Source organism: Meriones unguiculatus, chromosome 20 (genome assembly GCF_030254825.1).
Source record: "Meriones unguiculatus strain TT.TT164.6M chromosome 20, Bangor_MerUng_6.1, whole genome shotgun sequence".
NCBI lineage: Eukaryota > Metazoa > Chordata > Mammalia > Rodentia > Muridae > Meriones > Meriones unguiculatus.
In genome coordinates this window covers 11,815,067-11,842,318 of record NC_083367.1, presented here as the reverse complement: position 1 = coordinate 11,842,318, position 27,252 = coordinate 11,815,067, and the positions used below count along the sequence as shown (strand labels likewise).

The 27,252-nt window shown below is 45.6% G+C and overlaps 1 protein-coding gene across 4 annotated transcripts in view; it reads right to left on the bottom strand.

Annotated features, from left to right (window-relative positions):
- Bach2 (BTB domain and CNC homolog 2) overlaps positions 1-27,252 on the bottom strand; it is a 337,625-nt gene that overhangs the window by 132,029 nt on the left and 178,344 nt on the right. For 2 of the 4 annotated variants that reach the window (XM_021650826.2, XM_060373444.1), the window contains exon 3: positions 21,743-21,891. The exons of the other annotated variants lie outside the window; for them this stretch is intronic. The gene's annotated coding sequence lies outside the window, so the exon portion shown is untranslated. The remainder of the gene's footprint in view (positions 1-21,742; positions 21,892-27,252) is intronic. 4 annotated transcript variants of the gene reach the window in all.

Here is a 27,252-nt window from a genome sequence, read left to right as displayed (position 1 = left end):
TTCTCATCAGGGAAATGCAAATCAAAATGACTCAGATTCCATCTTACACCTACCAGAATGGTTAAGGTAAAAAAAAAAAAAACTCAAATGACAGCACATGCTGGCAAAGATGTAGAGAAAGGGGAACCCTCCTCCATTGCTGGTGGGAGTGCAAACTTGTACAACCACTTTGGAAATCAATCTGGCACTTTTTCCAAAAATTGGAAATAGTGCTTCCTCATGTCAGCTGTACCACTTCTGGGCAGACACCCAAGAGACGTCCACTGCACATCAAGGACATTTGCTCAACTTCTGGCATCATCATAGCCAGAAACTGGAAACAACCCAGATGTTCCTCAAACAAAGAATGGACTAAAAACGTATGGTGCATGTACATAGTGGAATACTACTCCGCTATTAAAAACAAGGAAATCACGAAATTTTGCCAGCAAATGGATGGAACTACATAGGATCATCCTGAGTGGGATAACCCTAACTCAGAAAGATGCACATGGTATGTATTCACTTATAAGTAGATATTAGACATATACTACAGGATAACTATACCACTAATCATGGGCCCAAAGAAGCTAAGTAACAAGGATGGCCCAAGGGAGGCTGTCCTTGACTCTCACCCACATGGGGAAATAGAATAGACAGCAGAAGTATATGTAGAGAGGGAACTGGATGGGGAGAGGGTGTGGGGAATGAGGAGGGGGATCAGATGTGGTAGGAATGTGGAGGGGAGGCTTGAGGGCCTGGAGAGAAGAGGGAAACCAAGGGTGGGTGCACTCTGAGACAAGCTGGAGGCTATGGGAGGATATGCAGTTGTCTCTAGCTGAGCCTCCTAGCAGCGGGGGCACTGAGATTGAGCAGGCCACTTTCCAGCCTGGTAGGACCTGTGGTGGGAGGGCAAAACCAATATACCTACAAAACCTTTGAACCAAAATTTACCCTACCTACAAGACATGTGGAGTTAAAGACAGAGACTGAGGGAATGACACACCAATACCCAGCCCATGGGAGAAAGCTCACCTCGGACACCATTAACAATACTCTGCTATGCTTACAGACAGGCACCTACCTTAACTGTTCTCTGAGAGCCCCGGCCCACTAACAGCTGATGGAATCAGATGCTGAGACTCACAGCCAAGCATCAGGCAGAGCTTGGGGAGTCCTGTGAAAGAGTGGGATAGAAGGACCGGAGGGGACAAGAACACTGCAAGAAATCCAACAGAGTCAACACAGCCAAGCATCAGGCAGAGCTTGGGGAGTCCTGTGGAAGAGTGGGATAGAAAGACCGGAGGGGACAAGAACACTGCAAGAAATCCAACAGAGTCAACTAACCTAGACCCATGGGGGCTTACTGAGATAGAAGCACCAACCAAAAAGCATGCGTGGATTGGACCTAGGCCCCTGACACATATGTAACCAATGGGCAGTTTGATCTTCATGTAGATCCCCTATTGAGTTGAGTAGGTGCTGTCAATGTCATGGACTCTGTTGCCTGTTTTTGATCTCTTTGACCTAGCTAGGTTGCCTGGCCTGGCCTTAGATGAGGAGGAGCTCAGTCCTGATATGACTTGATGTGCTGGGGTGGGCTGGAGGGGGGAGGTACCCCTTTTCTGAGGACAAGAGGAGAGGTGATAGGGTGAAGAGGGTGGGAGGGAGGGACCAGGAAGAGAGGAGGGAGAGGGCTATGACTGGGATGTAAAGTAAATATAAAAATTAAAAATAAATTAAAAAAAAAAAGAAAAACCAAAACCAAAACCAACCAACCAACCAACCAAACAAACAAAAAACCCAAAGCAATGTATACCTGTGAACAAGGCAAAGGTCAGAACATTTTGAAAAAAAAAAAAACAAAAAAACAAAAAAAAACATTAGGAGCAACTTGTCTTTTAAGGAGGCTGAAAGCTTCTTTTCATGGATTTGGCAGAGTAAACTGCACACAGCAACTGACCTCAAGTGTTGAAAACATGAAGCTTTTACAAACATGTAAATGTTCTGAGAAAAACAAAGCTAACATCTTTACATTTTGTAGTAAAATTCAGTATATATTTGGCACCTTTGTTTTCAGTGAGCTTTTGCAGAATCTCTTCTCATGAGGTTGTTGGGAAAGCCCAGGGCTATAGAGAAGGCAGGAGTCTCTCCTTCACCAATCACAGAGGTCTTCTAAATAGGGGGGAGGCCAAGTCATAAGGGGGGAATAATGATCCTAGGATTGAGAATCATGGTCACTGGCTCCCAGAAGAACATCATGTTCCAAGAGTTGGACAACTAGATGGCTGTCTTTCTTTCCTAGGAAGGGAACAAATCCCACCTTCTAATTGAAAATATAGGAATGATTGTAACAGTTAAAACAACGTTCTGCTAAATAAGAAGAAAACAGGGAACAGGTCAGGAGCCTATCACACAGGGCCTCTGAAAGACTCTACCCAGTAGGGTATCAAAACATATCCTGATACTCCAACCAAGGCTATGCATGGAGATAACCTAGAACCCCTGCACAGATGTAGCCCATGGCAGCTCAGTGTCCAAGAGGGTACCCCAATAATAGGAACAGGGCCTATCTCTGACATGAACTCATGGGCTGGCTCTTTGATCACCTCCATCTGAGTGGGGAGCAGCCTTACCAGTCCCGAGAGGAAGACAAAGAAGCCAGTCCTGCTGAGACCTGATAGACTAGGGTCAGGTGGAAGGGGAGGAGGACCTCCTCTATCATTGGACTGGGGGAGGGGCATAGGAGAAGAGGGAGGGAGGATGGGATTTTGAGGGGATGGGGAGGGGGCTACAGCTGGGATACAAAGTGAATAAACTAATTAATAAAAATAAAATAAAAATTAAAAAAGAGAAGAAACAGATCAGTAAAGAAAGCCTGGGGAGCAGTATGTGTACAGAGCCACTGCAGGAAGTGTGGCTTCTCCTCCACTCATACATGGGTGAGGGTGTCATCACCATCTCCCCAGACATTGCTCACACCTCCCCACGTGCTGACGTTCCTCAGCACTTGCACTGCACTTGTGGACCTGGCCTCACTTATACATTGGGCACTGTATCTCGCGCAGCCATCCTCTTTCTTTCTCTGACTTTTCTTTTCTTCCCTTTCCCCTTTCTGTCACTCTACCCCCTTTCTGTTACATCTACTCTGGCATGTACTAAACTAGACTCCGGGAGGGAAAAGGGACTGGAGGGAATATGAAGATGAGTGAGCCCTGTCATGTTGTGGACAAGGACTGAGCAGGCGTGGAGGCTGGCAGAAGACCACTGCCTTCCTCTTGGCTCAGGACCTCCCCCAGGCCCCGGGAAGGGCTGCAACTTCGGTGGAGCGCCTGTGTGCATCCGGAGGGCAGTGCCTTACTTCAGCCTCATGCTGTGGCAGACACTCGCCCTCCCTTGCCCACTGCCGTTCTGTTTCAGTTGTCTCCTTTTGACAGGAGTGGCTGTGAACCAGAAAGTCAAATTGTCATTCTGAAGCTCTTCATTTAGAGGCATATAGTTAGCAATTTGCTGTGTCTGAGTTAATATATGGGTTAGCTTCTCTGTGAATGACACTCTCCTAACTTCAGCAGCGTCATAAAGACAATCAGTTGCTGAGTGTCTGGCAAGTTAATGACTACGAGCTCAGGGGATGAGAGGAGTGGGAAATGTCAACAAAGGAAAAAAGAACTTTAAGAAAGTCTAGAGGAATATGAAAAGATTCATTTCCCCCTCCTCCTAAAGCTACAGAAAACTCTTGCTTAGAATAAAAAGGTTGGTGAGCAACGGCTCTGTGTGTAAAGAGGTGTGCTGCCAGCCTGTGACTTCAGTTCTAGCTCCAGGTCCTACACATTGCCGGAGAGAACCAACTCCTAGGAGTTGTCCTCTGACCTCCACATGCACACGCACACACCCACACACCCACAGTAATTTTATCATTCTATTCTCAATCGCCATTAGTAATGCTAAAAGACACCACCCTTTCTAGTAACAGGAGCCACTGTTACCAAAGAAACCCACAGGTTCCAGAGACGGCTAGCTTTGTGTGCAGAGCAATCTTGTTTTGAACAAAATCTCTTCTGTAAAATGCCCATAGCAGCTGCTCATTGAGCAAAAGCCTTCTGCCTGTTGAAACAGGCACCATGGCCTCCATCCTTCCTCTCTTCTCCAGGCTAACGTTCCGTTGTCTTCCAGAGTGCACTGCATGCAGCTCGCACACATGGAAATGCCCCTCTCTAATGTTCGGCCATGATATCCCTGATGTGATCCGAGTACTGTGCTTCCCACCGAAAGCCTTAGTGCTTGCTCTCGGAGCTCCCTGGTCACAATTAAGATGCCGGCAACACCAAGAGACCTTGCAGAATACTATGACGAACACTGAAGGAGGCAGGCAGTCTGCTAGGGGCATGGTGTGGGCAGCAGTTTTCCCAGAACGGAAAAAAAAACAAAACAAAACGCTGATTGGAAAAAAAAAGACATTGGTTATGAAACAAAATCCCAGTGGGAAGTGTGGGAATACCATGAGCTCTTGGTCAGAGAGATCTCAGAGGCCCCAAAACAACACAGGTTCTTGCCATTCCTCCTGGGCACCGACAGAATTAGATGATAGGACCCTAATCCTGAAGACACCACACACTCTGATTGCAAAAATTAGAAAAATCAAGCTGGAGCTGAACTGGAAGCCCCCCTCCCCACTGGCTAGCACAGTATTTGCTAGGGGAGAAGAGTCATCAGTGGTCCTGCCTAGCTGTGAATCTGTGGACTGTATTACCAAGATGTGCCCACTATTGCGATAATGGCATGACTGTTATGGGGATAGCTAACCACTTTCTGACAGGAGGAATTCATTTTTAGTTCTGGTCCAATTCCATGGCTATAAAGGTCACAGACCCTATGGGGGAACTTGTTCCTGTTGCTTTGCTAACTGGACACAGTGTCAAACTGTGCTCCAAACATTTATGTCTGTACATCCACAGATGAATGCTGCTCTAAGCCTTGGTCAGACAAGCTTCTATTTGCAACGGTGATGGTTACCGCAGGGTCCCGTAACTGGTCAGTGTGCTGAGAATAAGTGAGTGTTGAATGCTAAGCTCTAAGCAGGACATCTACCGCCGCCCCTCCAAAGCTCAGAGAACACCAGGGAGGAATGAGGAGGCAGAAGGGAGGTGAGCACTGGGAAGAGCACTGTGAATGCTGCTCAGTGGACAGAACGTGGCCATTGCACCTAGGGCTTGGGCAGTGGCCACCCTTATAAAGGGGGGCCCACCAGGTCTCCATCACAGACACTCCAGGGCTTCATAAGGTTAAAGGTCACAAGGAGAAGGCACTCATATCCATCGGTGGATAAGCACCGGTGCACTGCTCCTGTGCAGGCACATGCTCCAATCTAATGAAATGCAGCAGGTCTCACAAGCACATAAAAGCGTGAAAGTAGGAGGGAGAGTTGAGAAGAAGGGCTTTGGTGACGAGAGAAGGCAGTAAGAGAGGCTAACTGGGAGACTTTGATCAAAGAACCTTATACACATGTATGGAATGATAAAAGACTAGATGGAAAGATGCTTCTTAGAGGAGATAACATTCAAAATAGGAGTCAGGCAGGTGGAGAGAAAGAGAGAGAGCGCGCACAATTTTTCCAGGCAGATGGGAAGGGTTTGGCAAAGATGAGCGAGGATGGGAAAATATGGTGGCTCCGCTTTTACTTCTTGGTTCTTTCCTTCAGTTCTCCTGGACCTAACTTTCTGATCTTCTTCTGTCTGGGATTGGGCACACTGCAGTCACTTGCGAAAGAAGTGTGCATTGTGTGGAGTTGCCAGTCCCGTGTAACCTTTAATTCACTCACTGGCATGTCAAAAGGCAAACACCGGGCTTGACAGGAAGTTGTTTCAGAGCCACGCTGCAGTTCCTGGATGCATGCCCACTTCAGTGAGCCTTCTGATGAGGGAGAAAAGCAAAGGTCACCGTAAGCGCCGAATGGCAGTGAAAAGGTACACAGGGTCGTGACCTGGTGCTCTGGCTGGAGGTCGCTTCTATCCCTCCATCGACTGATCTGGTCTACTGCCCTGGCTTCTCCTCAGCTGTGTGTGGAATGGAGCAGTACAGGATATTTGGAAAGTTTGTCTAAGGCAAACCCATCTCAGGGCCATTTTTTTTCAGCTTGGAGAGAGACATGTTGGAGCCTTCCCTTTGCGTTCTGAGAGCTGCTCCATGGGGCACCGTGCAGTGCTGACTCCTGGCGCCTGCCCCTTCTCTGCCTGCCACTCTGCAGTCAAGCAGGCCCGCCTCTGTGAAGGAGCATAACACACCTTTCTTTTAAGCCTCTGACAGGTGAACAAAGGACGACAGCTCTTAGAGGCTCATCCTTCCCAAGAGAGAATAGAACTTTCAGCAAAGAACCCTAAACATCCCACCAGAAAGTCCCAAACAACCCTGAAAAGTGAGACTAAAACTACTAAAAGCTGACAGAGGGTAACAAGCATTTCTTCCAACCCACATTTGTCCTTCTAAAAAAAGCCAACCAACTACTGAAAAAAAATCCCCCAAATGTATGAAATCTAACATCATTAACATATTTCCTGTCCTCACATAGCTTATAAAAATGTTTCTGAGCTTCTCCCTGGCTCATTTACAACGATGAGAAGGAGTAAAAAGGAAATGCAACAGACGGCGGCAGGGAGGAGGCACTTCCATTCTCTCCTGTCATTTGTCTTTGCAGTAATTTATCTTGCTTGGGTGAGATCTCAGGTTTTCTCAGATGCACCAGTTCCTCCTCCATGCCCCTCAGGCACTTTCAGGGAGCCGCAGGTGAGGAGAGGTGTTTACTACTATTTTTGTTGTTTCTCCAAGAGATCACCTTGGCGTCCCTCCGACCCTCCCCAAAGTGACTTCACAGGGATCTAACTGATACTGATTTAGAGCTGACAGGTGGTACATGCATAATTAAAGATGACCTAACACAGAATGTGCTCATTCCTGGCGTATTATCAGACACTCAAGCAAAGCAATTATCAGGAGGCAATCTTTCCTGTCAACAGAGAGAGAGATGAAACATTTCTTCAATTAGGAGGATTCTGCAAGGATGCTGTATTTAGTCAACTACAAACACTTGGCAATTTTTATAGTTTAATCCTACAATTAATACTGCAACAGAACACCTCTGGCCACTCAACTTCTCCCTCCACCATCAAGGAAAGTCACACACTAAACATCAACACTGAGACAATTCTGGGGTTCTGCCAGAAATCCCGGCATGAGCCAACAAAGGTGTATGTCTATGTACCAAGCCTCCCTTAAAGGCTCAATGAAGAACAAACAAACAAGCAAAAAGCTAAAACAAAAACGGGTTCACACTAAAGTAAATTCAAAGCAGGACTCCTCCCTTGCCATGCTCCAGCAGTGCCAGAGTGTTCAGAGAATCATCACCAAGAAGTGGGGCGGGCGAGATGGCTCAGTAGAAAGACTGCTGCCAGCCCCAACCATCCTCTCTCCACCCCGACCTAAAGGGAGAGGGACAGAACTGACTACAGCAAATTGTCCTCCAACCTCTCTACATGTGTTCAGTGAGATTTGCATGTGTGTGCACAACACACACACACACACACACACACACACACACGCACACACACACACACACGCACGCACGCACACACACACACACACGCACGCACGCACACACACACACGCATGCACACACACACGCACGCACACACACACACACACACACACGCACGCACACACGTATGCACACATGCATACAACATAAAAATAGATTTAAAAAAATAAAGGACGTTTTCCCACCAAACAGATGGGAGTTTTCACTTCAGGTGAAGGGTGGGGCTCAGCCCTTCATGGAGCAGTGTGATGTCTATAAATTATAGTGTGCTCTTTACATAAGGGACTGCAGTTTAGGTTTCCTTAGACCAGAAATGGCCTGAGCGCTGTAGTGAGACAAGTAATTTTCCTTTCCTAAAGGCTGTTAGGAAAGTAACGGCATTTGGAACCTGCCTTCACAGCGTTTGCAGCGCACTCATCCTTCAGCACCTTCCACAAGAGGTCCTCTTGTTCAAATGCTTGCTTCCTTATGTCATATGTGAACGAGGACTTCGTCGTCCACTGGAACCTGTCTACGGCCCCTCTGGTGGTGGGACCCTGTTTGCACCTTTTCTCTCCTCTGCAGCAGTGGCAACCCAGGAACACAGCAGTGCAAGGCAGCAGGTGTCAGCAGCAAACACTGTCATGACAGAGTGGACGACTTGCCGACGTGAACGGTTCACTTCCGATGGTAAATCCAGGCCTGAGAAAGTGTCCACTAATGCACACTTCAGAGGACAACTGAGGATTCATGAGCCGTCACTGCTAAGGGACTCGCTGCCTTTCAAGATGTGCCTGACTTAGGGGACCATCCATTCAGACCGTCAGGAAGCAAAGAGCAGGTGTCCTCAGGGAAAACGGATCAGGTGGCAGGTAGTGAGATCATTAATGGGAGCCTCAGCAAGACGCAAAGCCCAGCTTCATTAGATTCTGGGAACTAAGAATAGCTTCTGAATGAGCGCACACAATCCTCCACAGACCTACGCCTCCTTACCAGCTCCCCCTGCTCCCTTTCCAATTTTAACACAAGAAAAAGAAGAGAGAATAGTCAAGACATGGGCAGGGCAGCAGGAACAAAGGAAGCTCTTCAGAACAGAGGGAAGCTAAAACATTTTAGATGCCATCAAAGCTCTTTCACCAGGGTTCAGCTCACAGGCGCTCAGAGGTGTAGTCTGACAGCAGGCTGTCACCAAGAAGCCAGGAAAAAAAAGTCGTGTACGTTATGACGTAGTAAACATCAACACACGCGTGTGCCCGCACACACTTTCCCTGCTGAGGTAATGGGTGGAAGGAACACAGAGATGCGACATGAGTTGACATGACACACATGGGAACGGGGACAGGGCCGTGCAGGCGAGACTGACTTCCCATACGGTGAAGGAGAAAGCAGCCTGTACGTGTGACCTTCACATGGCCCGGTGTGTGAGTCTTTTACACAGATGTTCCTTCAGGATCACAGACAGACGCCCACACCCACACGTGGTGGGGGTGGAAACCTAGGGCCGTGCCTGCCCCGTGTGGGCATGCTGCCACTGAGCTGCATCGCACCCCCTGAAATAGTTTGAAGGGTATACCTGAATAAAGTAGAAAACACCCCATCTTGTATTTAATCGAGTTCTCTCCTTTCTGCACGGTGGCTTTACCAAGTCCCACGATTAAATAAAAAAAGTCCATAGCTACAGCTACACAGATGAAATTACAGTGCTGACACGGACACAGAATTAGTCTGGAAAGACTCAGACTCAAACCTAAGTACCACCTCTGATGTCTAAGGTGCCCGGCTTCAGGAAGATGGCTGCAAACCTGCCACTTAAGCTGTGAGGAGGTGCCCGGCAGAGCCCCTGTGTTCTTCACGCTGCTGGTCCTCGAGAGGCTCTCCGGAGGTATCCTGAGAGGGACCAGGCATGGCACATGCTTGGGAGAGTCGACATTGCTGTTTCAGACTGTTCCTTCTGGGGCGGGTCTATGTCCCGGTTAGGAAGGGACTGGCTGATTCCTGAGAACCCGGGATCCAGAATCCAGCCAGACAAAAGGAGGCCGGCACGTGCTCAGAGAGCCAGGAAGCCACTCCACCACCGGGGCTTACTTTCCTCTCCTAGCTCCTGCAGAGACACGCTAAGACAGATCCACCCACACAGTGGTCCCACTTTACCGCAAGGGGACAAAAAGAAGCAAGTATGAGAAAAAGAGTTCTTATTGCCACCCTCCTGCCTCGGGCTCTCCAGTCGCTCGGATCACAGGCGTCCTCCACCTCACCATGGCTGCCACATGCTTTATTACAGTGAGGCTGGAAGTGAGAGGAACAGTCTCACTGCGGAGGCTTAGACTCTCCCAACAGAGAAAATAAATAAGAGCGAATGACACTGATCTCCTATTACTACTCAACTGTAAATAACAGTTGAGAAACAGTTGGGAAAATCCAACACTGACTAGAGCATAGAAACCAACTTATTGTCATTCCCTATGGTCAGCTGTGAATGTCACTTCTGTACACTAATTAAGAGAACAGAACATTAACCTTTCCAGGTCCCACACAAGCCCGTGACGTCAATCCTGCAGTTGGCTACATGGCAACATCTGCCTTGTGATGACAGCCTTCTTTTCTCCCCTCATTCCAACACAATGCCTTCAGGTCTGTCTAAGTAATGTAATTTACTAAAGTGGAATTCCCTTGGTACCCCGCGCAGCACTTGGTGACAGTATCATTTATACTCTGGGTCACGGCCTGACACTGATACATTGGCCTTCATGGCCCATTCACAGCAGAGCATGCAATTTCACCTTCCACTGTGCCCTTCTGCAGTGAGCATGTGCAAATTTACTCTATTCAGCCCTAATTACAAGCCTTGGTTGAAATGCTCTCATTAGATTTATATTTCGCACTCCAAATGTCAATCTTATTGAAAATTTCAGTTTTTCTGAGGATTTATCCATTAGCCATAAACTCTAAAGCATTTCATGACTGAGTGCATTAAACTAGCAATGCGGACATGCACTTAAAATACATCATTAGAGTAAATCTCCATTGCAAATGCTTTATATTATTCAAGCAAAGGAATAATGAGCCCAGCCTGGCCACTACCCCCAGACTGGGCACGAAGGACAGGTTAAAGCCACTGTTCTATAGGAAGAAGCACAGGGTATCAGTGGGGCGAATTTCAGGATCTTCGTCATTCCTCACAGAGCTGTGGGAGGAAATCACGGCCACAGTTTGTCACCTTTTTCCATCTATGATTTTCACAGATGCCTCAGTGGCAAAGCACAGTGAAGCTGGGAAAGATAATGGCGTGTGTGTATGTGTGCGTGTGTGTGTGCGCACGCGCATGTGCATGCTGAAGCCGTACTGTAATGCCAGCAACTCTGAAAGTCACTTGGAAGGATTTCTCCGAGGAAAAGGATTCTTCCATTTTACTCAAGAGGAAGGAGCACACAAAGCCCAGTCTGATGTGGGAGACAGGATGTGGCTGGAAGGAAAGGCAAGTGGTCTTGGTTGTCAAACAGAGGATGACTCCACTCCAGACTGCCAGGTACTAAAACCAAACCCCAGAAAATCTGCTGATACTAATATATACACTACAATCAGCCTTGCTACCTGGGATGGTAGAATAAACATGGAAAGGGATTCTGAAGTTAAAAAAACAAAACTGGCAAAACACGTTCACTGCCAACAGCAAACCAACGCGGCTGCTTCTGTGCTGTGTTGTAATTTCTGAGCTTATGGGTCTCATTCATCACTCTTGTCAGGTCCCAGGTGAGGCAAAGTCAAGGCACTGTCACAATTTCTCTTTTAATTTGATAAATGAGAACCAGCATCCCAGAAGGTCACAGAGGATGCGGAAGGAAAGTGTGATCGGAACTCTTACTATCCAATTCTGAAGCTTCTAAAGGTTAACCAAAAAGTTACATGGTGCTTATAGCTAGTCTCCTGTATCATGAAATAAGTAATATATTTAACTTGTAATAGAAAACTTTGTTGGGAAGAAAAAGACCAAGAAGGGCACATATACATTACACGAAGCAGAAAATAATTAACAAAAACTAATGAAAATAAACCCGACACCAACTGTCTTCTGCCTGTTAGCATTTGGTCATCTTAATGATTGATCAGTAACCAACATCCCTGGATACGCAATGTTTTCTCTAGGGAGTGACACCACCACGGAAGCTAATTGCCCCTGAAGTTTTTCTAGTTCCTATCTGAAATATTTAAAAGCTTGATTACCACATTAGTGCAGCCGCTTTGCTAATGTACACCAGCAGGTACCACAGCTAACAGGCACAGATGTTAGAAATATCCATGTTTAAATAAAATGCATACTGCGAGGATAAAAATAACTGCACGTGCTCGGTGCTAATCTACAAAGGAAGGCGTGCACATGTCATTAAGAAAATAACCCGATGCACAGCATTAGAAGGCTATCAAAAACTACACTTCTCTACAAACCCCCACTCTCTGAATGACACATACAGAGCCAGACGTTGATCTTTTGTGAATTAAATCTTAAAATTTCGGCCACAAACGTTTAGGAAAACTTCCAATGCCCTGACATGTGTCAGCACATCTTCAAGAGGTGGCAGCCTGGGTAAGAATGCCACCAGCATCACCCACTGCACACAGCTCTGGCTCTGCAGCTCACTCCATTACCTCAGCAAATCCTACAGGCGCCCGATGGGGCTGGTACTGCCCCTTTCCGCATTTTCAGATAAAGATGCTCGAGTCTAGGGAGGTGATGCTCCACGTCCAGGTCTCCGGGTCTCCCGGCTCAGCTCTGTGCAGGGGTCTGTCTTCTCTCACAGCTCTCATCTTGCTTCAGCCAAGCACTGGAGGACTCCACAGTCAGAGGAGTGCAACTTGGCGCTTTCATGGCTGAGGCTTCCGAATGAATGCCCTCTTGACTCATCTGTTTCACGGACTGCACCAAACCAAAAAGCTCAGCGCCCTTGCTGACACTCCTGCCCTGGAAATGCCGCTGCTCTTCAGCTGGTGGGACGGGACAGCACCACGCCAGCTCTGGGACCACTGAGGTGCAAGTTTCCCTGTGAACACTGACACCTCTTCTCTTTGGTGTCCCGTCTAGCCACAAACTGAGACGTTATCACCTACTGTGGTTGCAGAAGACTCTGAAGCCAGATAAAGGGAGTTTTTACTTGGTCAACTGCTCCTCCAACATCTGTGTTTATGGAGAGCATCCCGGGACAGGTGTGAATTATTCTTGTTCCCTCCCACATTCGGTATCTACAGCAACGCAACGAAGTGACTCTCTCCTCACTATTCTATGAGCTAATAAGAAATAACTTTCTAGCAATAAACCTTGAAGATGGACGCTGTAAAACAACCTTTCAAACAAGAGCAGTACTCTTTAAACATAGTCCAGGATCTTGCCACTTCCGTCACCAGCACAATTTGTACATGTGTGAATTATGCCTTTCTTCCTTTAGAACAGGAAAATGTCAAACTACCATGTGCAGACAAATAAAAAAAAAAACCTGGTTGCCTTTGCTATTTAAACAGAGACATTTATTTCCTAATATACCACTTACCAGACGGATGCAAAGATGTGGGCAAGCCAGTCATCAGAATTAACAGAGTGATTCTGCTTGCACTACATATTCTGATTTGTATGAATCTTATTTTTAGCCATGCACAAAGGGCAGTAAATGGAAAATCTTATTCTAACCGCTACTTTTTCTGAACCACCCACACTGCTCCACCTACCGCACAACTTCACGAACGTAAAAACCCAGCCAGGCTTTGTCCTAGCAAGGGATGCAAAGTGGCTAAAATGTGTGACGCTTTTTCCAGTGACTCTTTGTACTTTCGTTCTTTTTCTGTATCAGGACTTTCATGGAAAACAAGGTTGACTTAATCTCTGGGCATGCTCCAACTCTCAAAGGTGGTATGTGTGCAGACCAGTCTGCCCTGAGCCACATGCCAGGCAGTTCTGCTAAATAAATGCTCACCCAGACGGCTCCCGTGAGGCAGGAGAGGCGACATCACGGCAGGTGACACCCTTAACGTTTCGTTTTGAAACGATATTTGAAAAATCTTCCAGTGAACAACCACAATGCCAGAAGCACAAACAGTTACGAAACAGTCTTTGAGGAATGGTTTTCCCAAACTTAAGCCAACAGGACTTGGCTGCTTTTAGTCTGCAGTGGCCAGTGTTTACCAAGAGGTATCAAACCCTCATCAGCCCGTTCCTTCTGAGTAACTTTCTGTCCGCTTTCACCACATGCTGTCACGTCCCAGCCAGAAGCTGATCAAGCTTTAACTATCACACCGATGTCACTGCTGAGTGAGGTATCTGATGTTTACAGACAACCGCCTTGATAGGCGTAAACACAAAACAAGACAACAATAACCACAGAGGATGCCTGCTACAGGCACAGAGGGAATACAGGTAGCTTTTGATTGTAATCGCTCCAGATTTTTAAAGAAAAGAAGTTATTAAGGTCTCAAAGCACCCATGAAGATGCTCACTCCTCTGACCCCTCCCCAAGCACAGCAGAGAAGCCCTGCAGCCATTGATTAAAAGTTTAAAAGATAAACTTTTTTTAAAAGGTCAGCAAGATAACTGAAACACAAAAGGAATCACCTGAGAGAAAGTCGTCAGTACCTGTGCACTTGCTCATTATCCAGAAACCAGAGGACATCCCAGCATTCTCTGGTAGTGAACGCACACCATACAGGGCTGAGACCTTCTTCTGATAATGTGGTTCCAGAGCTGACGAGAAGTCTCAGAAAATCCTTTTGGGGCTTTAGGCCACTCTCGTCAGCTTCTGACTTGTATAGTAAAAACACAGGCGATTAAGTATTATGAAAAAAGTGGGTCATACCACACCGCCCCCAAATCAGACACCAAATGACTGTGCTGTGACAGATGGGAGGGTCTGAGCACAGTGAAAGCAAAACTTGTATGTGGTGAGGAACATTTTAGTTTTCACTAGTCTAGGTTAGAGAAAGTTTATCTCAATGTCAATGACAACGCTAACTCACTTTTTTAGCATGCTCTTGAAATTGTCCGACAAATATCGGCTGTTCATGTAATGAGAAATTCATAGATAATGTCACCAGCGATCTGAGGGGCAGTTTCAGACTTAGGGGTGTGCCCATCCTAGCAGCAGGTGCTGTGACTCAGTGAAGCAAGGCGACCAAATCGAAAATGAAGGAGCCAAATTCTCATTATCAGTCTTAGCATCTCCTTCACCACGGGGGGGGGGGGGAGGGAGGGGGAGGGGGAAATCAAGGTACTCTATGCTACTTCCCCACACCTGTAACCAAGCTGATATCAAACACAACTGAGGATATTTACAGCAGTGTCATCAATTGCTGGGTGTAGATGGCAAAATAGATCAAGGGGAATGCATGCATTCATTCCCCTGCCACCAGACGGCCACAGAAATATCCACGCTAATCTACAGAGAGTCCTTGTTCCACAAAGGACACAGAGGATCTGGAGGGGTGCAAAGAAGTCTACCTTTTCAAGGAACTTCTTGTCTTATATAGGGAGCAGTAAACATCTCCAAAGACCCATTTTGTAATCCAAATTGCTTCCAGCAGCTGCTTATACCAGATACTAAGATAAGGAGTGGGGATGGCACTGCTCAGCAGCATTAAGCAACCCTTTAGGTCTCACCTGAATTTTCTCTCAGTATTTTAGCTCCCCTTAACCCTGGCTAAGCTTTCAGAGTCACCCCGACCCTAAGAGGAAGCCTCCTACAGGGCAATAAGGGCTAGCACAGCTGCACATTAGGGCCCGGCGGTCTATGGGGAGGGGCGACAAAGCTGAGTGAAAACTCTGGTTCAGAGCAGGAGAAGGCAGGCACTTGGATGGGGTGAGGGTTTTACTGGAGTCTGTCTTGCTTGGATTAGGGATGAGGAACAGAGAAGTCAGCCTTCCCTGTGCCCATCAACTTGGCTTACTGTGCACTACAACTTTCAAAGCAAGCAGTCACTGTCAGTGGACCTAACACCAAAGTCATGTGTACAGAAGCAAATCTTTCTTTTATGATCCTAGGAGCTGCAAAGGTGTCTCAAGTGCATTGGACATGTTTATTTTATTTTAATTGAGTGTAGGAATGAGAAGGATGGGTGAGAGGCGCTTCCTTCTGGTAAATATATTGGTAAGTCCACACGTGTCTGTGTGAGACTAAGTAATGGAACTTGGAGGAAAAAAAATCTTTGTTCTATAAGATAATGTCTAATTAGTGCTGCTATTTCCAAGTGCCACCAACTTTCATAGTATGATCGCTGCAGAGCATTGCTCATGAACTTGTTGGGTGAAAACAGTTTGGAAAAATACACAAAAGTACCTAGTATAGCTAAGTTATATCACTGTAGCTAGATTCGAAGGGACATTTGTTTTTATTCTTTTATGTGAGTTCACAGATCATGTAGAATAAACATGTGCCCAAAGACAGTTCAGCCGATGATGGACCGCTTATGGAAGACAACAGCATGCGCGCTGTGTAAGTGCACACTGAGACCTACATGATAAAACTGGCTGACATGGGTGAATCTCCTGTTAAGTGAACAGGACTTTACTTTTGCAAGAATGGATACGAAGTTACCTCTGCTTTGCCAAAGGAAACAATTCTTTTTCGGATTCTGGCTTTTTCTAGAAATTACACATAGGACTCAATCATCTGACTGGATGTCACTTAGGTGTAGAGTACGGGAAAAATCATCTAGACACAAAGGTTTCCAATCAACAACCAAGGCCTTCCACAACCCTGCTGGCTTGCAGAGCTTCACAGCTCCGGGGAGGAAGAGCAGGAGCGCCCTCAGCATTCCCATTCTTTGCATTTTTCTCCACACCTGCTGCAGACACCAGGCCCTGCTGTGATGGGTTGAATGGGTTCCTAGAGGGCAAGCTGCCACCGCGCCCTCAAGGTGAGGCTCTGATCTGAGGAGAGTACACGCTAACCCTGCACACTAATATTAACATATGAACGAATCAGTTGGCTGAGAAAGACTGGCAGCCCTTTGTCACCAGTTTCATGTAAGAAAGAAAACGTGCAAAATAAGCCTGTGAAATACAAATGTGGGAGGCGAGTACTACCAAAATGTCCCGCAAAAGGCCACGTACCTCCTGGCCTGACGCTTCGGGGGCTTTCCCCTAGCTCCTTGGCTTCTCCTTGTCTTGGGAATGCTTTCACCGACCTTTTAGACATCCTCACTTTTTCTGACATCCCTCCCCCCCACTGCCAATGCTGGACACGGAGACTCCCTCGGATCTTAAGAAGGCATGGATTTCTCTATTTTCCACCATCTTCCTCCTAGCCACTTCAGAGTCACAGCTTGCCTACCCGGCTGCTTCCCTCTCGACTCTAATAAAATAAGGTACTTTAGCTTCCTTCTGAGTCTGTTTTCAAAAATTCCTACTTATTGTGTGTGCACATGTGTATGTGCTGCATTCGTGTTTAAATGGGCGCCACGGTTCAGGGGCGGAAGTCAAAGGGCACCTTGCGGGAGTTAGCTCTTTCTTCCATCACGCAGGTCCCAGCATCAAACTGAGGATGGCAGGTGGCGAGTGTCTTTTAACTGCTGAGCCATCTTGCTGGCTCCCAGAGTCCATTTAAAATTCTTTTATTCATGTGACTAAGAGCCTATGAGAGGGAACCCTGAGTTCCCCTGTAAGAGTGTCATTTCACTAGTGTCAGCTGCATCCACAAAGTCACTGCCTTAGCACCCAGCAGGTTGGAGGCCACTGGAGTAAATGGTTAAAGCATTTACGTGGCTAAGGCCATGCCTTGGCAAGGAGCTTTGCCATGCAGTACAGATCAGCTTCTCTCGAGACTAAGAGAGAAGACTCCGGAGGTTCTGATTAACATGTTAACACATGTCTCCATGCCAGCAACATCCCCTCCCCTTACCATTAGCATGCAAGCAAAAAAATTAATTAATCCTGATGGTTCCATGAATAGAACATAACTGTGAACTGAGCTGAGTCTGTCAGAAACAATAAAACCAAACATTGCCCGAAAAACACACCAACAGAACTGTCTCCAGTGTGATGATCTTCAATGACCACAGAAGCTAAATACACAGGTTCGTGGGGTTGGCTCAGACATCACTCCCGTCAGCGATTTCATCAGAGCTTACAGATTATTCCTAAAGCACATGCAGAAGATCCAACCCTTGGCTCTGGAAGTGACACGGTTTCTTAGGAACATGACTGAAAGCACACGATGCCGTTTTCTGCCCTGTGCCAATCTATCTGTGATAGTGCAGGGAAAGCTTAGACTAGAGGACTGAAGAGGCTTCAGTATTCTGCCTAATGAAAGGGAGCAGGTGCTTTCTGTTGAAGGTCCTTCCAAAGAAGGTTCCACATCCATAATTTTAACACATTTAGCTCTTCTGAGTGATTCACCGTGTAAGAGGCTGAAGTCACAGTCCTCTTAGGGTACACCTTACCTGCACCCTCCAGAGCCACCTTGTTTTCCAAGCCTTGATCTCTGAAAAGAGAAGGGGGATGTTGGGGTGTGTATGGAGAAGGGCTGGGGTGGGGAGTCGGAAGGCTAGCTAATCCAGGGCCTGCTTTTTTAGGTTTCAGGTGGCAAACATTCCAGTAAACGGGTCAGCATCTGCAATCAGGCACATCTGACCCTAAGAGTCAGGCTGGCCGACAGGGAGAGCTCCAGAGGGTTTTTCTCCGTGTCATTTTGTCTGGGTAATATCTGGTTTGCTGGTCTCTTCTGGGGAAATGTGCCAATGTGCCTCTGAAATTATGTCATCTGACCTTATGGGGTGCAGGACCTCCTCACTAGCTCAAGTTCAGGCGCTGGCAGGTCCACGTGGGTATCAGAGGTGAATCTGTCCGACCTTAGTTTCTTCCTCCTTACACCCGCTGGCTTCTCCTTTCTACTATAAACTTTGGTTTTACTGTTTTCCCCCCATAACATTTGAGTCAAAAAACCTTTGTAGCTTTGCCATGGCAACCTAAGTGAAACACAGAGTTGATTTCCAAGAAGGATCGGAAAGTATGGTGTGAGGATGAGGGGACTGATTGGTACGTGTTATCCTTGAATTTCAAGATCTTTTTTTTTTTTTTTTTTAATCTTTATTCTGGGTATACCATTTCTGTAAGCCAAAGTTCCATGTTCATGAGTGTGTATACACACACATGGTCAGTCCCCAGGGATAAAGTCTGAAGATAACCACGGATCTGAAGAAAAGATGCTACTAGTTCCAATGGGAATCTGCTGGCTGCGCGTCCTGGCCTGCTTTCTAGGAACAATAAAAAGCAAGAAGCAAGAGAAACAGAGGTGGAGGGACTAATCCGGCGCTTCCCACGGGACTGCAGGCTGGTCAATCCCTGGCCTGTTCTGACGGGCCTAATAATGCCTGGTCCTCTTCTCAGTACAGAGCCTGGGTGGAGGCCCATCCTCCTGCCCTGCCTTTTCTCACACGCCCACCGTCAGACACGCAACTCCATGACCCTGGCCCAGCAGCCTCTCCGGGAACCGGAGCAGCCTCCCTGCACATTTCCTCTCATCTGAGCGAGGCAGGAGGCAGTTTCCGGCACGCCATGCGGACTTTGGTAGAAACTATCACCATTCTTGGCAAATTCCTTCGCTGGGTTTGGAGAGGTGTGGCTTTCCTCCATTAAGGACTCCATCATGCAGCTGAGCCTCTGCCCCTGCTCCACTTGGGGGCTGAGCAAAAGGTGGCAAGGGGAGAGGGCAGGACGCCATTGCCCCCTCTCCAACTGTGACTTCACTCTCAAGAACTGGTGTTCTTGGAAGGAAGGATGAGCTCTGCTATTTAGTTGTTTTTTAAAATTATGTTGAAATATAACATAAAATGCTGTTTTAATAATTTTCAAACGCACACGTTGGTGATAGTAAGAACATGGACATTTTTGTGCAACCGACATCACCATGAACTACCAAAACATAACCTTTGCAATCCATGCACTGCACCCGCTAAACAGCAAGCCGCACTCCCCTGCCCTGGCTCAGGGAAACCACTAGTCTACGTATGGACCGCATGAGCTGGCAACCCCGGGTGCCTCAGATGAGCAACAACATTAAACATGTCTGATCCACTTCATTTAGCAAAACCTGGTTGGGTGGCAATTAATTAATTAACAGTAACCACTCTCAATCCTGACCAGTTATAATAAAATACGTGCAAATCCCATGTGCTACTTTGAGTGACGACATTTACCACATCCAAGTAAAATGTTATAAATCATAGTGCTATAGCACAAATTTAAAGTGCTCAGCAATTTCTCAGATGTTTCCTGGACAGGACGGTATCATTATTGCAATTTTTTACTCCAATTTATTCAATGAAATAAAAAAAAAATGCTTAACATTTCTACATTGGAAGCTTAGCAACACACACTATGCTCACAGACGTGTGTAGATCTGTATGTCCACTTACTTGTATCCAAGGGAACATCTGTTTAGCCAATCTCTTAATTTTCTTTCTTTCTTTCTTTCTTTCTTTCTTTCTTTCTTTCTTTCTTTCTTTCTTTCTTTCTTTCTTTCCTTCCTTCCTTCCTTCCTTCCTTCTTTCTTTCTTTCTTTCTTTTTTTCGATTTATTCACTTTGTAAACCCGCTGCAGTCCGCTTTGTCTCCTCCCAGTCCCACCCACCCTCACTCTTCTCCCCCTATTCTCTTTCCCTAGTCCCCTGATAGGTGAGGTTCTCCTCCCCTTCTATCTGACCATGGCCTATCAGGTCTCATCAAGGCTGGCTGCAGCATCTTCCTCTGTAAAATGCACCTTCCTGGTAAGGCTGCACCCCCACCCACCAAGAGGAGGTGATCAAAGAGCAGGCCACTGAGTTCATGTCAGAGACAGTCCCTGGCCCCCTTACTAGGGAACCCACTTGGAAACGGAATAACCAATGGGCTTCCATTGACAGGGAGGTCTAGGTCCTCTCCATGCATGGTCCTTAGTTGGAGTATCAGACTCTGCAGGACCCATGGGCCCAGGAAATTTGGCTCTGTTGTTTTTCTTGTGGAGTTCCTGTCTCCTCCAGGTTTTTCTATCTCTCTTCTGCCATAAGGATTCTGGCACTCTGCCCAAAGTTTGGGTATGAGTCTCAGTATCTCCTTCAATATCCTGGTGGATAGATTCTTTCAGAGGTCCTTTGTGGAAGGCTCCTGTCCTGTTCCTTGTCTTCTCCTACTTCCGATGTCTATCTTATTTGCACTTCTGAATGAGGATTAAGCATCTTCCCTAGGGTCCTCTTTATTGTTTAGCTTCTTTAGGGTTATAGATTTTAGTATATTTATCCTATATTATATGGCTAATATCCTCTTATAAGTGAGTATATATCATTTATGTCTTTCTGCTTCTGGGTTATCCCACTCAGGATGATCTTTCCTAGTTCCCACCATTCACTTGCAAATTTCATGATTTCCTTTTTTTTTTTTTTTTAGCACAGAGTAACCTGTCTTTGGCAGGTAAACAGCTAGCCTTTTGGAAGCTAACACAGTAACACTGACCTCAAAGTAAGGCAGTACCATGGCCTTGGCAACCCATAAAATCTGAGCCTTGCTGCTGGGCTGTTTACTGGAGCTGTGGCTCCTTTCCTGCATCTTTTGTAGATGACACTACCTTTTAGTGTAGCAGGGTGGGGCGCTACTATAAAGATTCACTTTGAAAAGGAGTAACAGAGTCTCCAACCCAGGAGGAAAGACCTTCCCTTTTGACCTATCACACATGACATGCACACGTGTCAAGGGACTCCAACCACTGCTTCAAGCTAATCGCCGCACCATTATCCTGACCCGACCAAGGGCAAAGAACGGCCAGCTCCATAGGAAGAAAGCCAGCATGTCCATGTGGTAAGTACAGGCTCTACATCTTAATGTATTTAATAGTAAAGCAGATAGTTTCCCACCTTCACCATTTGCCCCCTAACACACTTGAGTTAAAGCAGTGATTCTCAAAGTGAGGGCCTTGGAGCAACCACGTCGGCGTCACTGGAAACTGCTGGTAAAGCGGGTTGCTGGCTGGCACGAGAGCTACTGGCTCAGAACTGCCAAGCTAAAGCTCGAGAACCACCGAGCTAAAGACACAGTAACGATAGGGATTCCAGCCCCAGTTTCTTGCCTCACTTACAATTCTCAGAATGTTTTGTCGACGGAAGGTAGCTCTTGTGTGTTTGGGTTACTGGTATTGTTGCCTCATGTTTACCCTTGTTAAGTTAAAGAAAAGAAATCTCAGTAAAAACTTACATATAATTTCCCCAGATCCTGTCCTGGCTTCGGGTCTTAGGATGCCGGGAACTGGGCAGAGGAAGAGATGAGAAGGCTACAGCAATCCATTCAGACATGGACCCCCCAGCTCGGCGAGGCAGCCTTGTGAGAGATCAGTGAGTGTCCACCTAGACCCAAAGGAAAAGCGCATTACCAGAGTGAGCACTGCTCGTGTGACCCCAGCCTGCTGCCTCATACCCGCTATCCAACCTATGGACGATCCAGTACCCCACCGTGCTTCTGGCGTTCCTCTTGACTGGACCACAGAAACAGAGTAAGACAGATCCCCCCGGGCACCAATATCTGGGCTTTACTCGGTGGAGGACCTCTTCTCCAGGTGCTTCCTGCAGACAAGCCTCCCTTATCAGGCAGAGGCGGCTAATATCCAGGCGTCCCATTATGCCCTGTTCCATATCAGGTTTTCTTTAACAAACTCAAATGCCCCAGTTTACAGACCTATGTGGGTGTCCTAACCAGAAGGGATTGCAAAAAATGATTAACTTGTGAATTCTGACTGACAATGATGTCTTAGATGTGTCCATTTTCAAGTCAGTATGACTTGGCTGCTTTTAGCCCAACTGCAGATCCTTTATCTGGCTTTCATCTATAAAATTAGAAATATTTGTTTTCTCTTCCCTGATGATGAGCTGAAGTTTGTTGTAGAGCATATAAAAAAATAGGTAAGAACCTAAGGAGGAAAATAATGAGCAATGGTAAACTTGGCCAGTAGGTGACTACGGATGTTCTGCTGGTTAGGCCCGCAGCCTCTTTCCTGGGGTTGGAACACTGCACTGCTCAGGCTTAGTTTTGCTTTGATGGGATAGGATGCAACTAGCACTATTTAGCCTTATATGTGTGCAACCACTCTTATTATCTAAGTTAAGCACCCCACAGTTAAGGAAGTTCAATGTTTCTATGTAAAAATAGAGGTTTACTCATTAATTGGGACAAAATAACGCCTCACATTAATTCAGACCAGGTTTTTCTACCAAAGCAGCTCAAACACACACACACACATACACACACACACACACACACACACACACACACAACTGTTGGATTTAAAACTGGATTGTGGACCAGTATTATTTTCAGATTCACAAACATACTTGGGAGATTTTTTTCATAATTTATTTAATTACTGAGCATTCCCCTAAGTTGCTCCAGTTATGAAAGCATACTTTTAACCATCTCTGTAATAGTATAATACTTCAAATGTAGAGATATCAGTTGTTTTCCTTCATTATCAGTGGACATGACACCAAAAAGCCACCTGAGTATCAGGCCACCTCACTTTTTGACCATTCTTTGGGACCCTAGAAAAACAATTACCAGATAGATGATGTGATGTCAAGGGTGTCTGACAAGTTTTTTTTTCTTTAATTTTTTTGAGGTTTTATATATTTTTATTATTTTATATATATAAATGTTTGCTTGAATGTCCATGTGCATAAAGCCCACTGTGTGGATTGCCTGTGGAAGCCAAAAGATGGTGTCAGATCCTGAGACTGAAGTTACAGATGGTTGTGAGCCATGAAGTAAGTGCTGAGAGCTAAACATGGGTCCTTTGGAGGCACAGCCGGTACTCTTTTCCCTAAAATATTATTAATTTTTTTGAGATTATAATTTAATTAGAACATTTCTTTCTTCTCATTCCTCCCTCCAAGCCCTCCCACATAGCCCTCAAAAATCTCCTTTAAGTTCATGGCCTCGTTTGTTCCACTAAATGTGATTGCATGTGCACACATGTATGTATATGCATACATGTTCCTAACTCCAACCTGGTTAGTCTGTCTAATGCTCCCTTTATTTATGTTTTCAGGGTTGTCCATTTGTCACGAGAAAACCAACTGGTGTGCTCTTCTCTGGGGAGGACCAGCTCTCCTGCCCCCAATGTTTCCGGAATGGAACAACTCTAGCTTTATCTATAAACTCGACTTCTGTGTCCAGCACTTACAATAACATGGCTAAGATTTGAGAAGTCGGGGTGTGAGTACTTTCAATTTTATTCTGAGAGTGAACTAAATTCATCTCTTCCAGCAATCTTACATAAAAGTTTTAATTGTCCTATTAAAAAAAAACCTGAAAGAACAAAGATCTATCAGAAGTGGACTCTTCGTTCACTGTGACTTCCTTTATAATTTGGGAAGCTTGCCCCAGATACTCAGGAGCCTAGGTGGGTGCATGGCTTAGAAAAGGTTTTCGTTTGACGTGATCAGGTACATAGTTAATTTTGTGAGTTCCCCAAGCTTGTAGGGTACAAAATATGAGATGCAGAGGAAATGCTCCTCAAAGAGCAGACTTTGTTTCTCCTGATTGCTTAGGGACGGAGAGGGAATAAAAAACAAAATTGCCACTAGTAGCAGGAACACTTAGCAGAAGCTCTTCAGATGCTGAAACTGTACAACTAGCATTTGCAAACCTAATTACAAATCTGGATTCTCTCATTTTAAAAATATACTTCAAAGCCGTCCATGCTGAACCAAAGTCTGTGCAACTGGCAGATTATCAAAGTGTAAAAAAAAAAAAATGCATCGCTTGGGTAAAGCAATAACTTTCAATATCGCTAACTCCTGAACTGCAAAATGCCACAGGCCAAAAACTAGCAATGCCACATGGCTCTATTACCGTACATGTGCAAGAGTTCCTAGTTCCTAAGTCCTGGGAGACACAGCGCTCTGTGTCACAGTGTCTTTGCTATGCAGGCAGGGGCTCTGCCTCTGAGCCTACCACTTCACACAGGTTCTATTTAGGATTAAATGAGGTGGAAAATCCATATGCCATATATACATATGTGAATATACATATATACATGTATATGTGGATTTTTAGTTTTGCAAATTATAAGACATACAGTTAATGTTAAAAATCACAATCTTGCTTTTTATTAATATTGTTGGCAGGCATATCATATTAATCCCCATTTTACATTGAAGGAAAGACACACGAAGAGATAGCCAATAAATGAGTGACTATGTACATACATGCATACATATGTATATACCAGATTAAGTGTTATATTTCTCAGTTGGCCACAAACTAACTGAGTGAATCTCTGGGTCTTGATTTCTTGGGGACATGAAATGATTTTTTTTTCTTTGTGACAATATTTTATTTCTTAGTTTTTTCTTCATCAACTTATTTGTTCATTTCACATCCTAATCATAACCTCACTCCTCCTCCCCTCCCACTCCCACCTTCCCACCCACTTCCCCCATGCCCCTTCCCATGAAATGACTTTTAAGGTCTTCTTGAGGCTGATGGTTCTGTCATTTGGTACATGGCCATAACAGTGATACATGAGTCTTTGAAACGATGCTTAGAAAGCAGCCCCTCCCCAGACTCAAGGCACCAAGAAACCAAAAGCACCCGCCACCAATCTGAGGACCACAGTGGTGGGGCAGCAGCCTGAGGGCCCTGTTACCTTCTAGGATGGGACAGACACTAGCTTACTCATTTTGCTTGGGCTGAAGATGGGGCTAGGCACCTTAGGGAAATGGCCAGTGCCTCTAAATCCTCAGAAGACAGTGGAGAGCCTAGAATACTGAGTTTTTTGTTAACTCAGACACTTTACTACTTTAACAGCTGCTTTAACCAAACAAACTGATATGGCCGAATGGTGTCTTGCTCGCAATCTGATTGCTCTTTGACTACCAGTCTCAAGCAGATAAGGTAAAGGGCCTTTTGTGTTACGTATATGCTAGGGTCATAAATGACGTTCTTAAAAGTCCTGGGGCCACTACTTTAGGTCTCTTATGAAAATGGGAGCCTCAGCATTTGCACAGGACAACAAGCAGCCTCAGTGTGGCTACCAGTACCTGGAGTCCAGCTGGTAAGAATGAAGGGCTGGTTTTAAATTAAGTTAAATTTAAATAGCCGCATGTAGAGAGTCAACAGATATAGGACACTTCTTTTTTATTTCTGGAGATCTTTCAGGCCCCATGACCCGCAGGATAGCACTTAATGCCTAAACTCAGCCAGGAAGCTCTATAAACTGTTCTAGTCTCTCAAGACTAGAGAACCACAAAGGCTCTGTTCCTTAATGGTAATTTCTAACTAGATTGATGTCTGAGGCCCTCACACATGAGGTGGCTCGCTGGACAGTTCTTAGGAAAAGGTGGGTGACGTGCTAGGGTACAGCTATACCAAGCATGACAGCAGTCCTTTTTCATTTCTTCTTATTTACTGTTAAGAGAACCCGGGGAAGTTCAGAAGTAGAGATGTGAATGGTTTCTAGTCATTCATTTCCAAACAAAGTAGCATACTGCAAATGTGGGAAATTATCTGTACATAATTCCCTCTTGCATAATCTAAAATTTACTTAAAAGAAAGAGTCCTCAGGACCTGCATTCTTAAGGTAGGAAAAGTAAATGGTTTTTAATTACATAAACAGTCATAAAAATGTTCAAGTGGGTCTCCAGCTGTAAACAGTGGGCAAGGGAACATTTGTACCAATTAGCTGTGAAACGATTTGGTTTTCTGGAAAGTTGTATAGGTAAGGCTGATTGCATTCTTTATCCCCGACAGCTCAGCTCTTAGCTAAGACGCTCTTGGTGGGTTTAATAGGAGGCGATGAGCTACTTTTCCCAGCAGAGTACCAGTGGAGGCACCTTCACCCACACCACGGACCTCACACCAGCAGAATCACTTCTTTGAAGAAGAAAGGTAGCTCAGGGCTTGTCTCACTTTCTGCATCGTTCCTCTGGCATCCTCCTAGCGTTAATTGCTAATTGCTTCTGCCCACCTTCCAGGGATGCAGGGTAACACAAAGAGCAGAAAATAAAGTATTCAGTACGTCGGATCACGTTCGTGCTGAGCCTGAACGCACAGTGGCTAACCAGCAAGCATAGTGGCACCATGCTATGGGAATAAGTTTTCAGGCTCATTCGCTCCCCTTCATCAATGTTATCTTAGAAAGTGAAAGGACTCGCTACCTAAAACAGCAGGAGTTTCCTCAGCAGGGACACCACATGGAAGATTATAGTTGGCCAAGGTGAGTCTTCTGGTTTCAGGATACCACTTCTGTCTACAATCAGTCTACCGATTTTTTTTAGGGCTAATACCAGTATCAACCCGCATGTACACAGGGACACACTCACACATTTCCCGCTCCAGTGCTGGGTGCCAAGAGAATGGATAACAGTCAGAAAACAAAAGTTCAAAGCTAAATTCCGAAGATAAAAATTACATTTAGAGACTATTTTTCTACTATAAAACGTCAACTCTCACATAGATCACAAAAATTTCTGCTAAAATGTTAGTTATAGGTTCACTGACAAACATGTTTAGAATAGTTCCAAAGCCTTACTTATATCAAGAAAGTCTAAATGGGTCACTATTTTGTAGCCAGAAAAGCTTTAAAAAAGGATGGGTTAACTTGGTGTTAAATTTTGGAAATTAGAGATATGAATTTAAAAGTTATCTTTCAAACAGATTTTAAGCATCCACTTATGAGAAGATGTTTGGATTATAGATTTTGTAGTTTTTGT